The sequence below is a fragment of the Bison bison genome, unplaced genomic scaffold (genome assembly GCF_000754665.1).
Source record: "Bison bison bison isolate TAMUID 2011002044 unplaced genomic scaffold, Bison_UMD1.0 scf7180017864145, whole genome shotgun sequence".
Lineage (NCBI taxonomy): Eukaryota > Metazoa > Chordata > Mammalia > Artiodactyla > Bovidae > Bison > Bison bison.
Window position 1 is genome coordinate 6,073,808 of NW_011494717.1, and position 21,070 is coordinate 6,094,877.

Below are 21,070 nucleotides of genomic sequence, written 5' to 3' on the forward strand. Positions count from 1 at the left end.
GAACCTGGTGGTCTACAGTCCCTGGGGTCACAAAGAGTTGGACACAACTGAAGCGACTTAGCGTGTATGCACCAGACTAATTAACAGCTCCTCCTTGGCTGGATCCAGGCTCTTGGGAACCTGGGGCAAGTCTCTTTCAATTCTCTGAGCCTTTGTTTCCTCACCTGTAAAGTTAAGATTGCATTAGGACAGGCTGATGACCCACACAGCCCCCACATCGTAGTGGCTTAATCCCATAGACGCTTCTTTCTCTCTTGGTCATGTTGGATTGGATCTCCAGGAAGAAGCTCTGCTTGGTGACCCCGACAGGAACCCAGGCTCCATCCATGGTGCGTCTCTGACTCTGGGTCCTTATCCTGCCCTGATAAGGACAGGGACAAGGAGAGAAGAAGGCAGTCCAGCTCATAACCACGTAGTTCTGTGGGGGACCCAAATCACTCTGAAGCCGCAAGTAGAATCATGCAGGAACAGGCGGTGTTGTCCCACTGTGAACCCCAATAAAGAGGGGGTCACAGATATGGGGCGCACCAGTGGCCTCTGCCAGAGAGACAGCAGTAAAGTGTTTCTCTCAGGGCTGCCCGCGAGGGTTAAACATGAGAAGTCACAGCTCTCCAAGCACAGGGCCTGGCCCAGGAGACGCAGAGATCTTGTTATTTTCCTTCTCTTTCCTCTACAGGTTATTCCCTGAGGCTTATGCAAATAGCAGACCCAGGCAAGAAATTAAGTGTGTGTCCCTCACCTCTGCAGCTGCTTATTTCCTTGTTTCCTTGCGGTGTAACATTTCATTAGACCTTCCAGATGGGGAAAGAGCAGGCAGATTAAAAGTCAGATAGTGCCTAGAAGCCTGCTTCCTTGGTTTCAGGGACGGCTGGTGCTTCAAAGCTATTTGGTATTTCCACAGCCGAAAGGCCTCCTCGGGAGCAGTTGTGTTTTAATAAATGGCTGCCTGAGTAATTTTCCTCAAAGGAATTGCTTTGTGGATGTGCCTGTCCCCGGGGAGCTCTGGCTGTTCCTGACCAGTGCGCCTAGAGCCAGTGCCTTATGACAGGATGCTAGGGGCTAGGAGCCCCTCCAGTAGACCCACCCTGCTGTCAAGATGGGAGCCCCCCCCCAGGCCCCACCAGTAGGTTCTCCAGGGACCTGTGGAGGGCACCGGACAGGGGAGAGGCATGGGACCCAAGCTGTGCCACGTGCGTGTCTTGACCACAAATCTGATCTTTCCTGGCAGCCATGGGCAGAAGGAAGCACCTTTAAGATGAGGGCAGATTTGTTCCCTTCACTAACCTTGACCGCCGTAGCCCCCATCGGGAGTGGGAGCCAGGTGGGTGGGGCAGCATAGGAGGCAACAACAGGGGTCCCCCATTTGGGATCACTTTGCCCGTGGGAGCCACTCCTTCATGGAATTTCGGTGTTCATTCATTCATGGACTCATTCTTTACAAAGCACCTACAAAGAGGCTAGGGCAACATCTGAGCCAAGACCCAGCAGTGAATAAGCTGGTTAGAGGGGCTTGGTGGCTGAGAGTCGCACTGCCTGGGTTTGAATCCTGCCTCTGCAACTTCCCAGCTGGGTGACTGGGCACATTGCTTGTCCTGTCTGTGTCCCTGCTTCCTCACCTGGAAAAGGGTAATGGCCATCATTATAACTGATTGCTACGTGGATTAAATGAATCAGTGTTTGTCAGTTCTAGTGAGGTGAATGAATAGACCTAGAGCCTATTATACAGAGTGAATTCCGTCAGAAAGAGAAAAACAAATATTGTATACATATATATGGAATCTAGAAAAATGGTACTGAGGAACCTATTCGCAAGGCAGGAATAGAGACACAGCCATGGACAACAGGCTTGTGGACACAGAGGGAAAAGGAGAGGGTGGGCTCAACTGAGAGAGTAGCATTGAAACATACGTGCTACCATAGATTAAATAGATAGCTAGTGGGAAATTGCTGTATAATACAGGGAGCCCAACCAGTGTTCTCACAGGACAACCTTGAGGGGTGGGAGGGAGGGGACTTACGTATACTTATGGCTGATTCACGTTAGTGTGCAGCAGAAACTAACACATTGTAAAGCAATTATCCTCCAATTGAAAATAAATTTTTTAAAAAATGAATCGACATTTGTAAGGCACTGCCTTTATAGAACTTATATTCCAACGTGGAGGAGACAGAGAAATCTAAGTAAATTATGTAGTCTAAAAGAAATCAATAAGAGCTATCGAAAAATAAAACAGGGAAAGAGCTTGGTGAGTTAAAATAAGATGGTTAGAGAAAGTCTCACAGAGAAGGTAATATTTAAGAAGAGACCAGAAGGGAAGCAGAGCCCTGACAATGGGGTTAGTGGGCAAGAGGTAGCAAGTGCAAAGATCCTGGGGCAGGCAGGGGCTAAGGTGCTGGAAGAGCAGGAAGGAGGCCAGGGCCCTGGAGCAGAGCCATGCGGGGTACGGTGGGGAGGAAGATAAAGTAAAAGAAGGAAGTGGACCTCAGGCTTCACAGACCTTATAAAGGTCTGACTTTTTCTCAGGGTAAGATGCAGACCACTGCAGGAACTTGAGCAGAAGAGAAAGATGGTCTGGCTTGGGTTTCGTCAAGATCACTCTGGCAGCTGTATGGAGGATACGCTGAATGAAGCAAGAGGCAAAGGAGACAGCTGAGCTAGGAGGGTCGGGCCGAAACCCAGGTGAAAGACGACAGTGGCTCAGCCCAGGGCGGCCAGGATGGAGATGGGAAGAAGTGGGTGGGGTCAGGGTGGCCCATGGCTGTCAATCAAGGGAGCTGGACAGAGAAGAAGTATCGTGAGTTTGAGGCAGAGGGTCTGCAGGACCAGGCTGGCAGGGAAAGTGAGTCCAGAAGTGAGGGGATGTGGAGAGAGCACCAGCCTCAAAGCCAAATACGAGACCTTTATCTTGGCATCACTTCCTCCCTTTGTGGCCCTGAGCAAACCACCTAATATCTGTTTCCGCCTCCCCAAAACAAAGGCAGTGCTAGGACTCGGCTAAAATGGCTTGCAGAGTGACAGTCATGCTGCAGGAGCTCAATCAATGCTCCTTGTCACTCCACCCTGCTATCTCCTTGCAGCTGGGTGAGGAAGGCTCAGCAGCAGAGAGGGGTCCCCAGGTCAAGAGGTCCCTAACAGAGGCTCAGAGGTGTGGAGAGTGATCCCCAGGAAAGAACCAGGGGTGTTGCCATCTGTCTCTGCTTCACGGTGTGAGTTACCAGGCACTTCCAGTGGGTGGCAGCCTCAGGTGATCACACTTCTGGGCGTAGGTCATTTTCTGGGCAGCCAGGGAATGGGTGCCAGGTCAGTCCTCTTTTCTGGCATGAGCAATACTGAGCTGCTTTTATTCTAGCCCCAGAAGTCCATTCTGATGGTGCCAGGCTGGTATCTGACACCAGAGTTCCCCCAACCTCAGGCAAAATAATCTCCCCGCCCCTGCCCCTTCCCCATCCAAGCCCAGACCTCTACAGCATCCTTTGTTGAACTCCAGACAGTGGAGTATCCGCCCCACCCTGGGTGCCACTGCAGCCAGCCCTCTGTAAATAGACTGCTTGTGCCTGCAGACTGGGCTGGGCAGAGCCAGGGCCAGATGGTCATCTCACTGCCTCTCCTGGGGCTGCTGCAGCTGAGATCTGGCCCCCAGACAGCTCCATTCAGTGGCCCTGACCCTGTTGTCCCCAGTTGTCCTCAGGATGCCCATCTTTTGCCCTCAGTAAACCCTGGGACTGAGCCCTATGCAGCTGGGGTCTGCGCAGATGTGACTGGCAGCAAAGGATGTGACTAATGGGTGTAAGTAGGCCTTCCACCCAGGCTGCTGATGGGATGTGGCAGATAACTAAGTTTTCAGAGCTCAATATGTTGACCAGGCACAGGGGATCCTGCAGAAGGAGGGTTGGAAGGAAGCAAGGCCAAAGGGTGAGCCCTCAGAGAAACCTGGCGTCATGAGGAAGACTTCCCTTTGGAGACAAGAACTGAGCTGGAGAACAACTGAATCAGTTATTGTAGGATGTTCAATTTGACAGTTCCTGTTATCTTGGAGTCTCAGATGAGGCATAAAGCTGAGCATGAAAGGTACTTAGGACCACACATTGAAAGAGGAGTTGGGTAGCCCCAGGATCACCTCCACCTCCCCCAGCCCAGAAGTTAGAAAAGCCTTGTGATGACTTTTCTCAGGAAGGGAACATCCTTCCCGAGAAGAGCGTTATCCAAGGGAGGAGTGATGAAGATGTTCCTCCACTCCTGGGGAGACATCCCCACCAGCTGTCAGCCCGAGCCTTTCCTTCATGCGACCTGGCACCGCCCTGAGCCTGGGGCATTTGGGAGAATGTGACCAGGCACCAGCACCATGCCTGACTCTGCAAGACCAGAGGTGGCCGGTCAGGGTAATCTCATGGCCATGCTCTCCAGGTGGACACTGCATGAGGGAGTCAGGCTTGAGCCATCCTGGGAGAGCCCACCCAGGAGGACAGCCCAGCAGTGGGTGAGCCAGCAGAGCTCTTCAGGCACCTCGCTGAGTACAGTCAGATCATCCAGTTTACTCCTGCCAAAGAATGCACAACAGTGCCCACTGGGTCTCTGCCCCTCAAGAAGCCACCTCCGCAGGCTTGCCATGCTCTGGCCACGCCATGCCTTTGTCTCAGCCTTTGTCCTGGGCACTCTGGGGAAGCCAGGAGCAGCAGTTAGTGAGTGACAAAGAGGCAGTACCTGGGGAGTGTCACATGCCCACCCCCCACCCCCACTCCTATTACTGAATCCTGAGACTGGGTGAGTGGGGACTAGGCCCAGGGGAGAAACTTGGAACTGGGCATGAGATCAAGGTTCCAGTAAGAGATCAAACTTGGCAAAGGGGAAGCTTCTGTTGTTGTTGTTCAGCCACTAAATCATTTCCAACTCTTTGTGACCCCATGGACTACAGCATGCCAGCCTTCCCCGTCCTTCACCATCTCTTGGAGTTTGCTCAAGCTCATGTCTATGGAGTTGGTGATGCCATCCTACCATCTCATCCTCTGTGGTCCCTTTTCTCCTCCAGCCTTCAACCATTCCCAGCATCAGGGCCTTTTCCAATGAGTTGACTTTTTGCGTTAGGTGGCCAAGAAGAAAATAAGGATAAGATTGTTTTTAGAGCTGACCTTGCCCATGACTAGGTCGGTGACCACACACCCTACATGAACCTCTCCATGCTTCAGTTTAGTAAATGTACCCTCCTCAGAGGTTTAAGAGAGCTGATGCATGCAGCCCTGATGCTCAGTAAGCAATAGTTCTCAGTAGTAGAAGTATCTGCAGCAATAGTAATAATAATAGAAGTAGCTCCCAAAAGTGATCAAAAAAGAAAAAAAAAAAAAAGCTGTTTGGGTTCAACAGGGTAGATTTGAAGGGAAGTAGTGGGAGAAAAAATCATCTGTTTGCTGCTGATATCCCACTGAGTTCAGCCTGTTTAGTCAGCCTTTTACACAACTATCATTTTGCAAAATCTGTAATAAGAGCAGTGCTGAGTGTAGGGGGAATCCCAGAGCACTACCCATGCCACCTGGATGACCCAGGAAGTCTTATGGGAAGAGGTGGCACAGAGTAAGGCCTCGTGCCATGCAGTGGGGATACACCATTGGAAGAACAAAGTGGTCTCAGGACCCTTGTCAATTTCATGTCCTCTTTGCTCAGAACACAGCCCTTGAGACAGTTCAGCCCAGTAAACATCAGTGAGTCCGTCTGTTGCACCCAGCCCACGGGGAGGCTGCCTGGGTCAGTGAGATGAGGAGGAGGCAGGCTTTGCACTCAGGGAGCTGCCAGTCTCCTGGGATGGGAAGACAAAAATCATAGCGTGTGAAGCAAATGTGGCTCTTGGTAAGATGGAGGGATTCAGGGATGCTGCAGGGTTCAGAGGAGGAAAACTTAGCTTAGCCCAGGCAATCTATAAGCACACACACAGACACACACACACAGAGACACACACACACACACCTCCTTGGCTCTCTTTTCCTCAAAACCAGGTCTTCTACTAAGTACGTAATAGATGGCACTCCTCTACCTGCTTAAAGTTAGACATGGCCATGTGGCTTGCTTTGGCCAATAACATGAGAACAGGAAGGACACGTGTCCCTTCTAAGGGACAGTTTTAAGAATCAGTGTGTGTGATCCCCCAAACGCTCTTTTGCTCTGCAACCATGGCCAGCAGTGCCCAGGCGAGGGGCAGCACTCTACCTGTGTCTTGAAGAAGAAAGACACGGAGCAAGGTCCCCAAGTGACCAGTGGTGAACAGGTGGTATGAATGAAAGGCTCGTAATTGTAGTTAAACCACTGAGACTGACTGTTAAGTACATTCAAGTCATGTCCGACTCTTTGTGACCCCATGGACGATAGCCCACCAGGCTCTTCTGTCCATGGATTTCTCCAGATAAGAATAGTGGAGTGAGTTACCACTCCCTTCTCCAGGGGATCTTCCTGACCCAGGGATTGAACGCGGGTCTCCCACATTGCAGGCAGACTCTTTACCTACTGAGCCACCAAGGAAGACCACAAACCACTGAGACTGGGGGCTGTTTATTATCGTAGCCTAACTCACCTAGCTAGGTGGATGCAAACATCATTTTTTTAAGTAGCCCAAATAGAAAACTAAACCCTGAGAGACTCTTCAGAGACTCCTCTCTGAGTCTGTAACCCTTCCCTCATTGGAGCCACCTTGCCCAAGGAATGGCAGGACTGGATTACAGTTCCATCTCTGCCCTGACACTCTATCCTCAGGTAACACCATTGTCCAAGGGGGTGGCTGACCCAGAGTGACTGTGAGAGTCCAACATTGTAGGGATACAGTCTTCAGGGACCTGGGGGTTAAGGAACAGCCAACAGACAGCCTGCATCCATCAGCTTCTCAGCCTTGTGCCCTGAGGGTCACTGTGAAGGTCAAACCCAGAGTTAGACATGGGACAAACCCAAGGGAGGGTGAGGGAACATGGTGGTCTTTGCTGCTGGGGGGCATGGGGCCAAGGGTCCCAGGCTGCCCGACGGGGTGGAAGTGACAGCCTAGAAGCCAAGTGTCCCTGCTTGGTTAATCTAAAAATAAACAGAAAGGCAACAAAAAAATCCATGTTTCAATTACTGCACACAAGCTGTTCAAACAGCCAGCTCTGCACTGGAGATGTGAACTTGTCAACAGAGCCTGCCTCGTTTGCATGCTCGGGTGGTGATAAAACACACAACCTCGCAACAGGCTGCCCTCTGGTCTGGGTAGGTTTTTTCCTTTTTAATTAAATTAAATTAAAAATACAGACATAGAATAAAGAGTGAAAATCTGAAGCAGGTGCATCAAGATAGATGTGCTCAGTCATGTCTGACTCTGCAGCCCCATGGACTGTGGCCCACCAGGCTCCTCTGTCCATGGGATTCTCTAGGCAAGAAGACTGCAGTGGGTTGCATGCCCTCCTCCAGGGGATCTTCCCGACCTAGGGATCGAACCCCTGCCTCTTATGTCTCCTGCACTGGCAGGCGGGTTCTTTATCACTAGGCCACCTGGGAAGTCCACACGTAGGACAGCAGCTCCCAAAACAGGCAGAGGAGGCTCTGAGGGCTAAGGTGAGTCACACCCTTGGGGAGAGGTGAGCAGGAGAGTGGCCAACACCAAGGGTCAGTGGCAGGACCCGGGGACAAAAGTCTCTTCCAAGTGACCCAAAACACTTCTCCCCTCCCCAACGCTGATCATGGAGAAAACCCCAGTGACCAGTGCAGGCCCTCAACTCCCAAAGCCAAGGCAAAGACCGTTTAGGAACCTCTCTCCATGGGAGAGAGGTTGTTATAGCCCACGTCTGGGGTGAGCTTAGCGGATCGGATGCATGGCGGACAGAGCTGCGACTCCATCCTTGGCATTTCTTTCCTCTCCCACACACCCTTCCTCACTGTCCTTGTTTAAACACAGTCTGTCCTCTGAAATGAATGAAGCCCCAGGAAGCTGGGCTCCCCTGGGCTCCAGGGCCACCCAGACCCACCCTGCCAGCTCCAGCCCAGAACAGCCACTGCCTCCATCCCCTGAGCCCAGGGGTGCTTGTGTCTCCCTACTGGGATAGCCGTAAAGTTCGTTCAGTTCAGTCGCTCAGTCGTGTCTGATTCTTTGCAACCCCATGGACTGCAGCACTCCAGGCTTCCCTGTCCATCAACAATTCCCAGAGTTTACTCAAACTCATGTCCATTGAGTTGGTGATGCCATCCAACCGATGATGGCATCTCATCCTCTGTCATCCCCTTCTCCTCCCGCCTTCTATCTTTCCCAGCATCGGGGTCTTTTCAAATGAATCAGCTTTTCGCATCAGGTGGCCAAAGTATTGGAGTTTCAGCTTCAACATCAGTCCTTCCAATGAATATTCAGGACTGATTTCCTTTAAGATGGACTGGTTGTATCTCCTTGCAGTCCATGGGACTCTCAAGAGTTCGTTCAGGGGCTCCATAAGATCTTACGAGAAGCCCAAACAAACACTTTGGCCATTGTAATATATCTTTACTGTGTGCTTTTCTCTTGCCAGCACTACTTTCCCCCAAAGCCAGAACCTTGCCCCATCCCCGCCTGGTTTCAGATCTTGCACCGAGTCATGCATTATGGTGTCAGAGGCAGTTAGTACTTTTGGTATGACCTGACAAGGAAAGGTCAGGACAAGTGTGCATCCAGGGCATGCCCAGGGGGTTGCTTGGGAGGGAAAGTGGGGGCAGAGCCCTGACCCATGATGGAGCCCCAGAAGAGGAAGCCAGCTGCCTCTTAATTTCCCAGGGAGGGGTTCTGGATAAAGAAGAGCCCTCCCCCGGAGATGGAGACAAGAGAGCAGCAGGCTCATGCCAACACCGGTGAAGGCGCCACAAATCCTGCCGCTGAAGTGGCTGTTGGTTGTATATTCACTCTGGACAGGGATTTTAATGTCCCCAGCCCTCGGAGCAATTCTGCAGCCATCAGCCCAGACACTACTTACTCACTGAAATAAAAAAGCAGTCGAGTCTCTCCCAAGGAAGATAATATCCTGTCACAGGCAGTATGATCTGCCGGCCATGTGACGGCCGTTCCCTAATGTTTCCAAATAGACTTTTGAATAGACTCTTGTCTAGAAGAAAGCAAATTGCAAGAGGATTTTTGGCAGCCAAATAGAGAGCGCGTATTCGTCTTTCTTCTGTGCAACTCTAGCTGCTGGTCTGGCTCCAGGCACCGAGGAGGATTCATCCATCAACTTGGGTCACTGATGAACACCATTTGCTGTGAAGAGAGATCTCGTCGAATTAGTCAGTTCTGCAAGATTCGGAATAATGAGGCGTGCCAGAGGCAGTCTGCGAGAGAGCGGGAGGCCCGCTTGGAGAAGGGAGGTAACTGTGAAGTCTAGCTCCCAAGTCTGCGAGTGTGTGTCTGCAGGATGGTGGGAAAGCAGGCTCCAGACCGTGGTGTTGCCCTTCTCAGTGGAGCCACCCAGCGCAGGAAGTCAGAAGGAACCAGAGATGGTTACTTGTCTGGGTAATGGTCCTCTAGGACATCAAACCATACCCGCTGCCACAGCTGCCTCGTCAATCCTAATGTTTATGAGCCCCTAACTTATACACGCCTCCCTTCTTCCCTCCGTTTATGCTGATATTATGCTGCCAACTGTCATTTCCAATATCTTTTTTATTTTTCATTATCACCATTATAATGATTTACACCAAGAGCAATAGCACAAATGCCTAGTCAATTAGTCCCATGAGAAAAGTCTCTGAATCATGTGCGCCTTTTCAAAAAAAAAAAAAAAAAATTACTGCATCAAAACAGCCAAAATGTCTCAAAGCAAAGGTGCACACGAGCAGGGACAGAAATGGGAGCCTTGTTCTTTTAATATCGTTTATCGTTCCTCTAACGCATATGCTAGATACCACCTTTCCGAGGAAGGGAGATTGCTTTTTGCACCAGAAATTGTGCCCAGAAAAGGAATCAGTGGCATTTTTTCTGGAAATCTATCATCACAAAAGCATTTTGAGACATTTGTCTTTTTAGGTCGTGTATTAAGCTTCCCAGGTGGCATTCGTGGTTAATAATCTGCCTGCCAATGCAGGTGACTAAGAGATATGAGTTCGATCCCTGGGTCCGGAAGATCCTCTGGAGGAGGAAATGGCAACCCACTCCAGTATTCTTGCCTAGAGAATCCCAGGGACAGAGGAGCCTGGCAGGCTACCGTCATGGGGTTGCAAAGAGTTGGACACAATTAAAGCCGCTTAGCATTCAGAAAGCCCTGTAATTATGGAATATGGATTTTCTCCAAACACCTTTGCCCCACCCCCCAGGGCCGTCCAGGGTGATCACAGCACTGGCAAGCACTGTAGGAGCATCAGAATGCCGGGGTCCTCGGGCCGACGCTGATCCTGCTAACAGCTGATCTTAGGCTGACGTGTCTCAAGCTCTGCTGCTGTTGCTGCTAAGTCGCTTTAGTCATGTCCGACTGTGAGACCCCATAGACGGCAGCCCACCAGGCTCCTCCATCCATGAGATTTTCCAGGCAAGAGTACTGGAGTGGGGTGCCATTGCCTTCTCCAGTCTCAAGCTCTACCTGCGTTCAAGTCCTCCTGAGGGATCTTGTGAAAACAGTAGATTCTGACTCAGTGGTGCTGGGGCAAGCCTGGGATTCTGCAATCTACAAGCCCCAAGGTGGTGCCAACACCACAGACATACAAGCTGCCCTTGGGTAGCGGTGCTTAGGCCACCACCCAAGCCCTCATCTCCATCCTCTCCTTTTCATTTTCCCCACTTACAAAAGCCAGTGCCAGCACATCCGCAGAAGGCACTGCAGCCCTAGAAAGCCATGCTGTTGTTGCCGTGACCACCGCTGGACCTTTAATGCAGGGGCTCCCTCCCTGCCCTGCTCTGAGCAATCCACCCACTGGGCTGGAATCTGCCAGATTGTGTCTCCCTCAAAGTTTTTGGATGAGCTAAGACCTAGGAAAAGCAGGCAGGTTTAACTGGCAGTGGGAAAAAGTCGCTGTCTTCCTTTAGAGGTAAAGATGACACCCTCAAGCCTTCTGTTACAGAGCTTGATGCCCCCTAGGTTAAGACGTCACTGCCCTGGTTTCCAATGTAAGCTGTCGCATCCCCGACGCCTCTCTCCCCCCAGGCTCAAGGGTCTGGTAGAGGCTGCTCAGTTGGGTCCAGACCCTGAAGCTGCCAGCAGCTAAGCAGCAATGCTGGGACAAGCCACCCCAAGCCTGGCACCAGGGCTGGGCAATCATCACACTTGCCCTGCTGAGTGACCAGTGATGGCTGGGAGTAGGGGGTATAGATAGGAGAGTGGTGATCCCTCCTGGCTGGACAAGGCAGGTGGAAGGAAAATTCCCTTTCACAGCAGGGGTGAAACGTGACAGCAATGTCTGTGCTCAGTTCTCTGCGGCCTTGGTGTTTGAAAGGAAAGGACCTAATCATAAAACCATACCCAGGTCAGTCCTGTGGCTGAGAACAGGGAAAGACTGGCATTAGCCTGGGGATGTTCCAGAGCTGCTTGGCTTTTGAGCTGGTCAGAGGATTTGAAACAGAGCCCTGGGTCTGGTCTGGCCCCACAACTGGCACATCTTATGTCCGCTTGAAGTGATAAACACCTGCCTCTGCTAAGGAATACTGCATCCCCAGGAGCAGGGCGTGGGCTGGAAAAGCCATGAGGAGGCCACGCTTTCAAGATCAGACCTGAGATGGTGGCCTCTTCACATTTTTCACCCTGGGCACCTGTCTCGCCTCAGAATGTGTTCTGAGCTGGAAAGGGCTTGCTGCCTTGATCTGGGAGTGTTTCCTGTCCTCTATCTCTGGGTGCCTAGCCTGCAGAGTAGTGGCCAGGATTCAAACGCAAACCTCTTGACTCCTCACTGGGGATGAGTCCTGGAGCAATCACCAGAAGCTGAGCTGGCAGAGCAGAGGAGGGCCAGGCCCAGCACTCAGACCCAGGCAGCTGTGCCCAGTCAGTTCCATGGAGGAAACAGAGGGGGCCCTGTCATTAGGGAGCACACCCTCATAGGAGCGGCATTCACGGGGGAGTAGAATGTGCCAGCCCATTCCTGGGTCGTCAGCCGGCCTCTGTGAGCTCGGAGAAGGGAGGGCTGGTTGGAGGAGGCCTCCTGCAGGAGGGCTGGAGTGGGCCCAGCCCCCCAGACTCAACCAGAACCAAGTTGTCTGAGTCGGTGGGGCTCTGGTGGAGACAGGGGGTCCTGGGAGCCGAGGCACCCCCAGGGAGGCATTTCCCAGCGGCATCCCCAGCTCCTGCTGACATTGGTGCCAAGTTACAGGACCAGGCCGGCTTCCCCAGAAGCACCCAGAGAATTCCTTTGTGCTGCATTTGCCAAGATGGTGTTCCGGCTGCCGTTTATTATTTTGCTCCAGAAGAAACACTAAAGATGCAGAGAGGGAAACGAAAATAAGAAAGATGGGCAGGGACTGTTCCAACCGACTTGGCAGCACGTCTCCCCCAAACGAGGCAATCATACATTTTCCGATCGAGCTGGACGGGCCGCGGCTCATTCTTCAGCCCCCTGTCTGGAGGCAGCGCGGGCTCCCCACCGTCCTGTGGATTAATCGTGCCTTCGGGCCCTCACAGCCGGCGCCCACTCCTCTGCATGCCTTAATGATAGGAAGGAGGGAAGGGTCATTAGTCACCTGTGATCTTGGGGCCAGTGTGCACACCAGGTGTGTCAACAGTTGGGGACACAGAGCACATCCCAGGACACAGAGCACCACTGTCCTGCCGTGAGTTTGGGGGTGCACAAAGCACAGGTCGGCGAGCACAGGAGTCTCAGGGGCCGGTGCCGTGGGCTCCTCGACAGTGGCCCCTGGGCCCCAGTCCCGCATGGACAACACAAAGCAAAGCACTGTGACATTCACAATGATTGATTATTTATTCATGAATTATTCATGTCGAGGCAAGTCTGTGGGACAAGACGCTGCTCTGGTATCCAGCAAGCAGACATGACACCGAATTATGGAGACACGGCCCGGCCAGCAGGGCTGAACCTGAACCTGGTATCCTCTGGTCCCCCCCTCCAGGCCACCCTTGGGCCCTGGACCTGTGTCTGTCATGGTGCCCTGAGCTGCAGCAGAAGCCCGTCCATCAGGGCAGGCTCTGGGGTTTGTGATAGGAGATCCCCTTGAACACAGACATTCTGCTGAAAATGACCTTCCTTCCACCACGGTGAGGTGTCCACAGTGGCCCTGAGTGACAGAGCACCCCGCAAGGTCCCAGCCACCCAGCACAGGGGGTCTCAGGGAGTCCATGAGACACAGACCCACACAGCTTCCTAGTTCACAGCCGCCTCCTTCATCATCATCATCCTGGAAACCTGCCTGCTTCCTGTTGACCTTGGGGGGCTATCCTTGTCCTCCCTGTAACTCAGATCTGGTCATTATCCAGGGATGGGGCTCTTTCTCGCACACAGAGGGCTCACGAGGTTTACAGTTTGGTGCTAACAGTGGCCCTGGGGGCAGGCAGAGCTGTCCATTGCTGCTTTCCAGATGAATAACCCACAGCATCCCTGAGTTCCTGGGGCTCGTGAGGGGTGGTGAAGTGAAAGTTGCTCAGTCATATCTGACTCTTTGCAACCCCATGGACTATACACTCCATGGAATTCTCCAGGCCAGGATACTGGAGTGGGTAGCCTTTCCCTTCTCCAGCGGATCTTCCCAACCCTGGGACCAAACCCAGGTCTCCCACATTGCAGGCAGATTCTTTACCAGCTGAGCCACAAGAGAAGCCCAAGAATATTGGAGTGGGTAGGCTATCCGTTCTCCAGTGGATCTTCCCTACCCAGGAATCAAACCGGGGTCTCCTGCATTGCAGGTGGTTCTTAACCAACTGAGCTATCAGGGAAGCCCAAGAAGTGGTGCTGGGGTTCAAACACAACCCTCTTGACACCTCACTTGGCTGGCTCTCTTTCCATTGTCCCGGGGCCCCAGGACGAGTCCTGGAGTAGTCACATGGGGCTGAGCTAGCAGAGCAGAGAGGGGCAGGGCCAGCATTCAAACTCAGGTAGCTAGTGGGGTGTGGCTTCTCCAAACAGAACAAAGAGTGTGGACCATTTGCAAGGAGACCCTGGAACCCAGAAGCTCAATGGCGAGTTGGTGAGACAGGGTCTGAGAGGTGCCGAACACCTGGGGCCTGCCCAGCTCCTGGGGTCTGACTGGAGCGTTGAGCATGAAATGTTCCAGCTCTGTGCATGTTTTCCAGAATCTGAACCAGACTTAAGCCAGGCACTGACTGGGATGGAGCCCGTATTTCCCAGTGGGGAAGGATGGGTAGGCTCCGTAGTACCAGACTGGTTCTTATACAACTCTAAAGTAAAGACGTTCCCTTTTCTATCATTATAAAGGTAATCTAACCACAACAGGGGCTTCCCGGGTGGCAGTAGTGGTAAAGAACCCTCCTGCCAATGCAGAAGACATAAGAGATGCGGGTTCAATCCCTGGGTCAGGAAGATCCCCTGGTGGAGGGCAGCAGTTTGATCCTCCAACCCATTCCAGGGTTCTTGTCTGGAGAATCCCATGGACGAAGGAGCCTTGGTGGGCTACAGTCCAGAGTCGGACATGACTGAAGGGACTTAGCACGCATGCATGCAACCATGACATAGAAAATAAAATAAACAACACCTAAAACTTTTGGTCAAATTCCAGACAGGCAGAATCACTTCTTTCAGTAGCTGCAGCAAAACTAAGACAAGCGAGGCTTGGTGCAGAGTGAAGGCCCAAAGTACACTTTCCATTTGGGCATCAGGAGCGCAGAGAAGGAGAGAGGCTGGGAGATGAGGGTTCTAGGGACAGTCAAGGGGCAGAGGTTTGGGGCAGGAGCTGGAAGTCAGGGGCTGGAGCAGTTACATCATTTTGTTTTCATCCCAGTTAGCAATCCTCCTCTGACTACTCCAAGGGAAGAGAAAGAGACCCAGGACAAGGTGGTGTTGCCTGCATCCTGGCACACCTGGTGCTCAGTGGCGATGACCAGAATGAGGGCTTGGCCCCAGTGCCCAGTAGGCAGGGAAGCCAACTTCTGACTTCCATTCACTCCAGGTGAAGGGGAGCCCAAGCGTGGAGCGTGTGTGTGGAGGTCCCGGGCCCAGGCCCCTGCTGGGGGAGCCCATACCCTTTCTGGTGAGCAAGTGAGTCATCATGGGAGCCAGCACCTTATCCCTCAGGAGTTAGGGGGCAGCAGGAACAGACCCTCCTCTGTCTCCCGGGGAGGAGCCCTGGATAAGGAAGAAGGTCTTCCTCACAGCGGGGCTTGGATGCTACAGGCACACCAGGCTGACCCTGTAATAATTTTGAGGGCTCATCTCAGCCCTGAGTTAGTTGGGCTGGAGGGTCATTGTTCTCCCTGGAGCCGGTCAGTGTGGGCCTCCTCCCCCTTTAGGGTGCTGGGGGGCTCTGTCCTTAGGCTTGGTGTCTACCTGTGTGTACTGAGCTCTAGTCTGTGTGGCTTTGAACAGGGAGGTAGGGGCAGGGCTTGGGGGCGGGGTGGTGCAGGGCCAATGGTTGTGCATCCACAGCAGCCCTTGGGCCCTTCTGGAGTGTCCCAGGGTGATGTGCTCACCCCATTCTTCCCCTCCACTGCGATTCTGTAAGCAGGGCCTCCCCTCCCCTCACTCTCCCCAGGGGAGGAGAGGCATGTGCAGAGAGAAGGGACTGGGAACCAGGGTCGGGGACCAGCTTCCCCAGTTGTGTGCCAGGCCCAGGCTCTCTGAATCTAGGTCTGGTTCTGAAAGAGTGGAAACCCAGTGTCTGCCCGAGGGGCTACAATGCAAGCTGGTGGTGGTGCATGCCTTTAGGGAACTGGGAGGTGTGAGGCTTCAGGCAAGCAAACATGGGCTTCCACCCGCCCCAGTTGGGGGCCCCATCCCCCTCCCGTCGTCTCTGCCAGCCCAGTATCCCTGGATGGTGCAGAGATCAACGCCCCTAGTGAAGGAGTGGGTGCCCTCCCAGCACCCCAGCAGCCACAGCCAAGCCTTCCACGTAAAACCCCCACCTCTGGGAGGCTCTTCAGACTGAACCTGGGACCTGCCCCTTAGGATCTCCTGGAGGAGGGTATGGCAATGCACTCCAATATTCTTGCCTGGAGAATCCCATGGACAGAGGAGCCTGGTGGGCTACAGCCATGGGTTGCAAAGAGTCGAACACGACTGAGTGATTAACACTCCTGGGAAACTCTTCAGATTGAACCCAGGACCTCCCCCTAAACGTCTCTACCCTGGACCTCGGGCTAACCTGCCCCCACCCACAAATTAAGACTTTTTAGATCCTAGAGATCTTTCTTCACACTTGCGTGTAATTTAAAAGATGCTGGCCACACAGTCACCCCACCCAGGGGCAAGCCTGCTCCCTGATTAAGAGCCCTGGACCTGGGATTGATTGTGGCCAGACTCCCTCCCCTCTCTCGTGCCCGGGCCCCGAGCCGGGCTCTGCCCGTTCACAGGCCGCCTGCCAGATGTGCACCTTGACAAGGAAGCGTCTCTGCATGCTTTGTCTGTAACTGCTTGACCAGGTTCATCTGAAATGCCTCGTGCGCCTGGGGCCTCCTCCCACCCGGGCGAACGCTTCCTCCAGCCCCAGATGCACGTGGGGGCCCACAGGCCGCAGCCCAGCAGGAAATACTGACGCGGCCACCTCTGGCGCTGGCCCTCTGCCGTCTCACCCCTGGTACACCAGGCAGCATGCGCCTTTCATTCCGTTTTGAAAGGGGAAATTAAACTGAGGGATGAAGTCGAGCCCAAACCTGCCATGCAAATAGCTGACCTTTGTTTTGAATACATTTAACGAGGCCGAGACCAGACTGTGGGTCCTCCAGCTGCCTGAGTGTCCGTCTCTCTGGTGTTTTCAGGAGACTCACAGGGATGCGCAGCAGGATGGGGATGGGCAGAGGCACAGCTGCTGGGCTGGCTTTTCTGCCAGGCACCAGGGCTGTGAGGAGGAGAGAGCCACAGTGTGGTCCGGGGGCCCCTCTTCTCCAAGGTAGCAAGCTGAGAGGTGTGATCGGCATCAGAGGTGTTGTTGGGGCCCAGGAGGGCCCTGTGACTGGATCCCAAACATGCTGTGCCAGCTCTGGGCTTGTCTCAGGGCTGCAGGCCACCTGAACGGCAGCCCTCCTGATCTCCATCCTCAGCAGCTGGAAGGAGATGGTTCCTTGACAATATGGGAGGTTGTGTTGTTCTGTAGGAATGTAGGGGCTGATTTAGTGCCAATCAGGCCAGGTTAGACTTAGTAACAAATAAACTGCCAATCTCACGGCCTTAAAGATAAAGATTTATGTACCAGTTGTGCTGAGTTTGGCACTGGGGTTGAAATGGGGGGGCAACCCTCTTCCATCAGATAATGGCACTGGCTGGGAGATGTGGCCTCTGAGGTCACCAGGGCAAGCAGAGGGTCACACCAGATGTTTTTAGAGAGAGTTCTGGAAATGGCCTTCATCCTTTCCCCACTCATTCTGTCTGCGTGAAATCAGATGCATGATCCCAAGTTAACTACGAGGGAGGATTCAGGGGTCTTTCTGGATGGCCAGAAAGAGAACACTGTGTTTTAAACTTGGAGCATCATGTCTGCCCCACTTAGGATCCAGCCTAGGGAGGCAGTCACCCCAAGGGCACTGGTAATTAGCAAGAGCCCTGCCCTGACAGGTGAACCTCAGGAGACCAGAGTCTAGGCCCTGGGTTTCAGCTGCCCCTGAACATGTAGATCCTCCTTTCAGAGCTGTCCTCAGAGACTCCAGGTCTGCTTTCTTAGAAAGGACCGTTCCTAGCTCCAGTGCCTTCAGGGAATTTCCAGCTGGAAGATTCAAGGTTTTATGTCTAAGGTTCTCCTTTTGCACAAATGTGTTTGTCCCTTCCTTAAACATTGAGCAATTAAGAAGAAATAAACATGTGTTTATTTATCCAGCAAATATCTCCTGAACACTCTTCTAAGCCAGGCATTGCTAGGTGCTGGGATTATAGAAACAATAAAGCCTGGAGTTTCCTCTCAAGGGTAGCAAATGTACAACAGCCATCCATGGATGCTGGAATGGTGGTGGGTGCAGATGTTCAGGGGGACAGAGGAGCTCTCTCACCTGATCTTGGGAAAGGAGTGGTTAATACAACCTCTGAGAAGAGTCAATGGCTGAGTTGGGTCATAACAGACACACAGGACTTAGCCAGATTCAGGGGAAGCCAGTTCTGGCAGAGGAACAGGGTGGGCTTGTCCACAGGCAGAGGGCGAGATACCTTCAGAAACTGTAATGTGTTTGGAATGACAGCACCTCATTCCCGGGATGGGAAGAATGAAAAGTGAAAATGAAAGTCACTCAGTCTTTGCAACCACTATACAGTCCATGGAATTCTCCAGGCCAGAATACTTGAGTGTATAGCCTATCCCTTTTCCAAGGGATCTTCCCTACCCAGGAATCGAACCTGGGTCTCCTGCATTGCAGGTGGATTCTTTACCAACTGAGCTATCAGGGAAGCCCATTAATGAATGAATGATGATGAATGATGATGCCAAAAAAGAGAGCCAGCCCAGATGCTCAAGAATCCCCTGGCTACCCTAAGGAGTCTGGATCGTTATCAGAAGGATAGTATTTAAAGCAGGAGAGAAAAGGATGGTGACCAGACCTGTGCTTTAAAAAACCATAAGGGAGGGACTTCTCTGGCGGTCCAGTGGTTGAGACTGCACACCACCAAAGCAGGGGACTTGGTTTCAGTCTCTGGTTGGGGAACTAAGATCCCACACACTACAAGGCACGGCAGAAGATTCAAAAGGCAGTAATAATAAAATAAACAAAGTTTTTTTAAAAAAAGCCACAAGGGCTGTTGGTGGAGGATGGACAAGAAGGATGAAGCTGGGGACAGCGGACTGCTTGAGATAATGTATGTGGGAGGCATGATTTGGGGTGGATGTGCAGATGGAGGGAGGCAGATTTTGAGAAACAACTAGAGCAACAGACGCAAAAGCCCTGCTGGGAGGTACGGGGACAGACGTGGGGACAGGCAGATGGCTTTCTCTGAGAGGGAATTCCTGAGAATGCATGTCTGGGCAAAAGAACAATGCACTGATTTAAGGATGAACCATGTTTAGGTACCTTCAGGCAGCAGGATGGGGGGCGTGGTGCAAGGCAAGGGAGGCTCCAGGAAACATGGCTGAATGAGGTCGTCCAGGGACAGGGCGGAGGGTGGGAAACAAAGAGGAAATAGGGGCCCTTGAAAATGAGCCAAGAAAGAGGAGCCTGCTGCACAGACAGGAGGAGGGGTGGTAGAGGAAGGAGGAAAAGTGAGAGAACGTAATGTCGCCGAGACTGCACAGAGGAGCTTTCCAGAAGGTCGGCTGTGCCAAGGAGGGTGGGGAGGAGGGTTAAGGAAGACATGGGCATAAACTTCCCATTGGATGGGACAAATAGGTCCTTCTTGACCTCAGTGAGAATGACCCCAGAGGAGTGACCAGAGCCACACAGGAGTAGATGACAGAGCAGGAGCAGGGACCATGATCAGAACCAAGCATAGCCAGCTCTCCTGAGAACATCAGTTGGAAAAGTTTGTGAGGATAATCAAAGGGAGGTTCATTTTTATTTTGATGCTGTTACTATTGAATAGATGAAAAAACAACTTTTGTTACTATTGAATACAATTTTTGTGGCATGGTATAAGCTATGAAGCATAGCAATGAAATTAAGTGAGCCCACCATCCAACTTAACAAGGACAGTCATCTCTGCTTCAGGTGGACCTGCGGGCTTAGCCCAGGCTGTGGGGGGTCAAGTATCCAGCAGAGGGGACAATGCCAAGATAGGGGACAGCTGCTACCAGGGCCCTGTCCGTCACAGCCTGGACTGGGTTGGCCTGGGCTCTGGCTCTGTGGCACTAGAAGCTGGCACCTAGGTCTGGTTGTGCAAGAACCAGAGTGGTATCAGGTTTAATGTAAGTTTGTAAAATAAAGCGGTCCATTTACTAGTCAGCAATTCCAGAGCCCCCAGCCCGAGCTGAGCTGGACTGGCAGGTTAGGAAAGTGAGCCAGGAGCTGTCCTTGACCTCCAGGAGCTCACACCCTAGACAGAAAGTGTGTGGAGAAAGGAAAAGAATCAAAGAGAACCACGTCATGCCTGAGCTGGGAGCAGAGCTGGGGAGGGATGTGCAGGGAGACAACAGCTCAATCTGCCCCTGGCTCCCTAGCACTAACTTCTCCCCTCTGCATGTGCCTCACTGAGGCCTTGCCCACTAGGACAGCCTTTCCTGTATCTTTACATCCTTCCTGACTGAGGGTGACTGGTGCAGAGCCAGGCAAGTCATGGTCGTGCTGAGCAAAATTCGATCCCTGATGATGCAGGAGGCCCTCGGGGTATCTGGTGTGTCTAGGTCTCCATGACAACACCGAGGGCCTTATGTTCGGATATTCGGGAAAGCTGCATGGAGACGGTCTGGTTCACAGAGGCTGGGGAGCCCGGGGGACTCTGGTGCCAGCAACTGAGTCGCAGGTTATAAAAGAAAACTCTCAACTCCCTAAAGCTTAACACCTTGGACTTGAGTCCTACACTGAGTCACGGTCTGGAGGCCGGAGATCCTGGCCACATTCTCACCTTCTAGCTTTTGGACCTTGAGGGAATCACTTATTCTTAATGAGTTCCCTGGCCCATAAAGTGAGGATGACCTTCCCAACTCACAGGCCACTCTAAGGATCAAATGAGATCTGTTGTCAAGGTCCTCGTTCACCACAAACTGAGTCTCCTGACATGGCTGTTTCACCTTACCATAGGGTTGAGGATAACAGGGCCTGAGGGGTCCACAGGATCTTGTTTTCACAGCAAGGATGGGGGGACAAAGTCCTAGTTATAATTAGCAGGCACATGTCTGCATCGTCCAGGGTAATGTGATGCTACCGAACAGAAAGCATCACTTTAAACCATGACTGGATTCAAATCTCATTGACTACACTTCTGCCATGTGATCCTGGACAAATCATTTATTCCTCATCTGTGATGGGGCTAATGATCCATGCTTTGTGGGCTTGCTGTGAATATGAAATGAGCTAACGGTTTTGCGCCCAGAGAAGATGTTTAATGGGCACTGACGGCCGTGGCTGTCCTCGCATCCCGGCGGGGCTGCCCTTTGTT

The 21,070-nt window shown here is 52.5% G+C and overlaps 1 protein-coding gene across 1 annotated transcript in view; it reads left to right on the plus strand.

The window, feature by feature from the left end:
- The window catches only part of KLHL29 (kelch-like family member 29), a 335,635-nt gene that overhangs the window by 165,383 nt on the left and 149,182 nt on the right, over positions 1 to 21,070 (plus strand). The gene's annotated exons all lie outside the window — the stretch shown is intronic.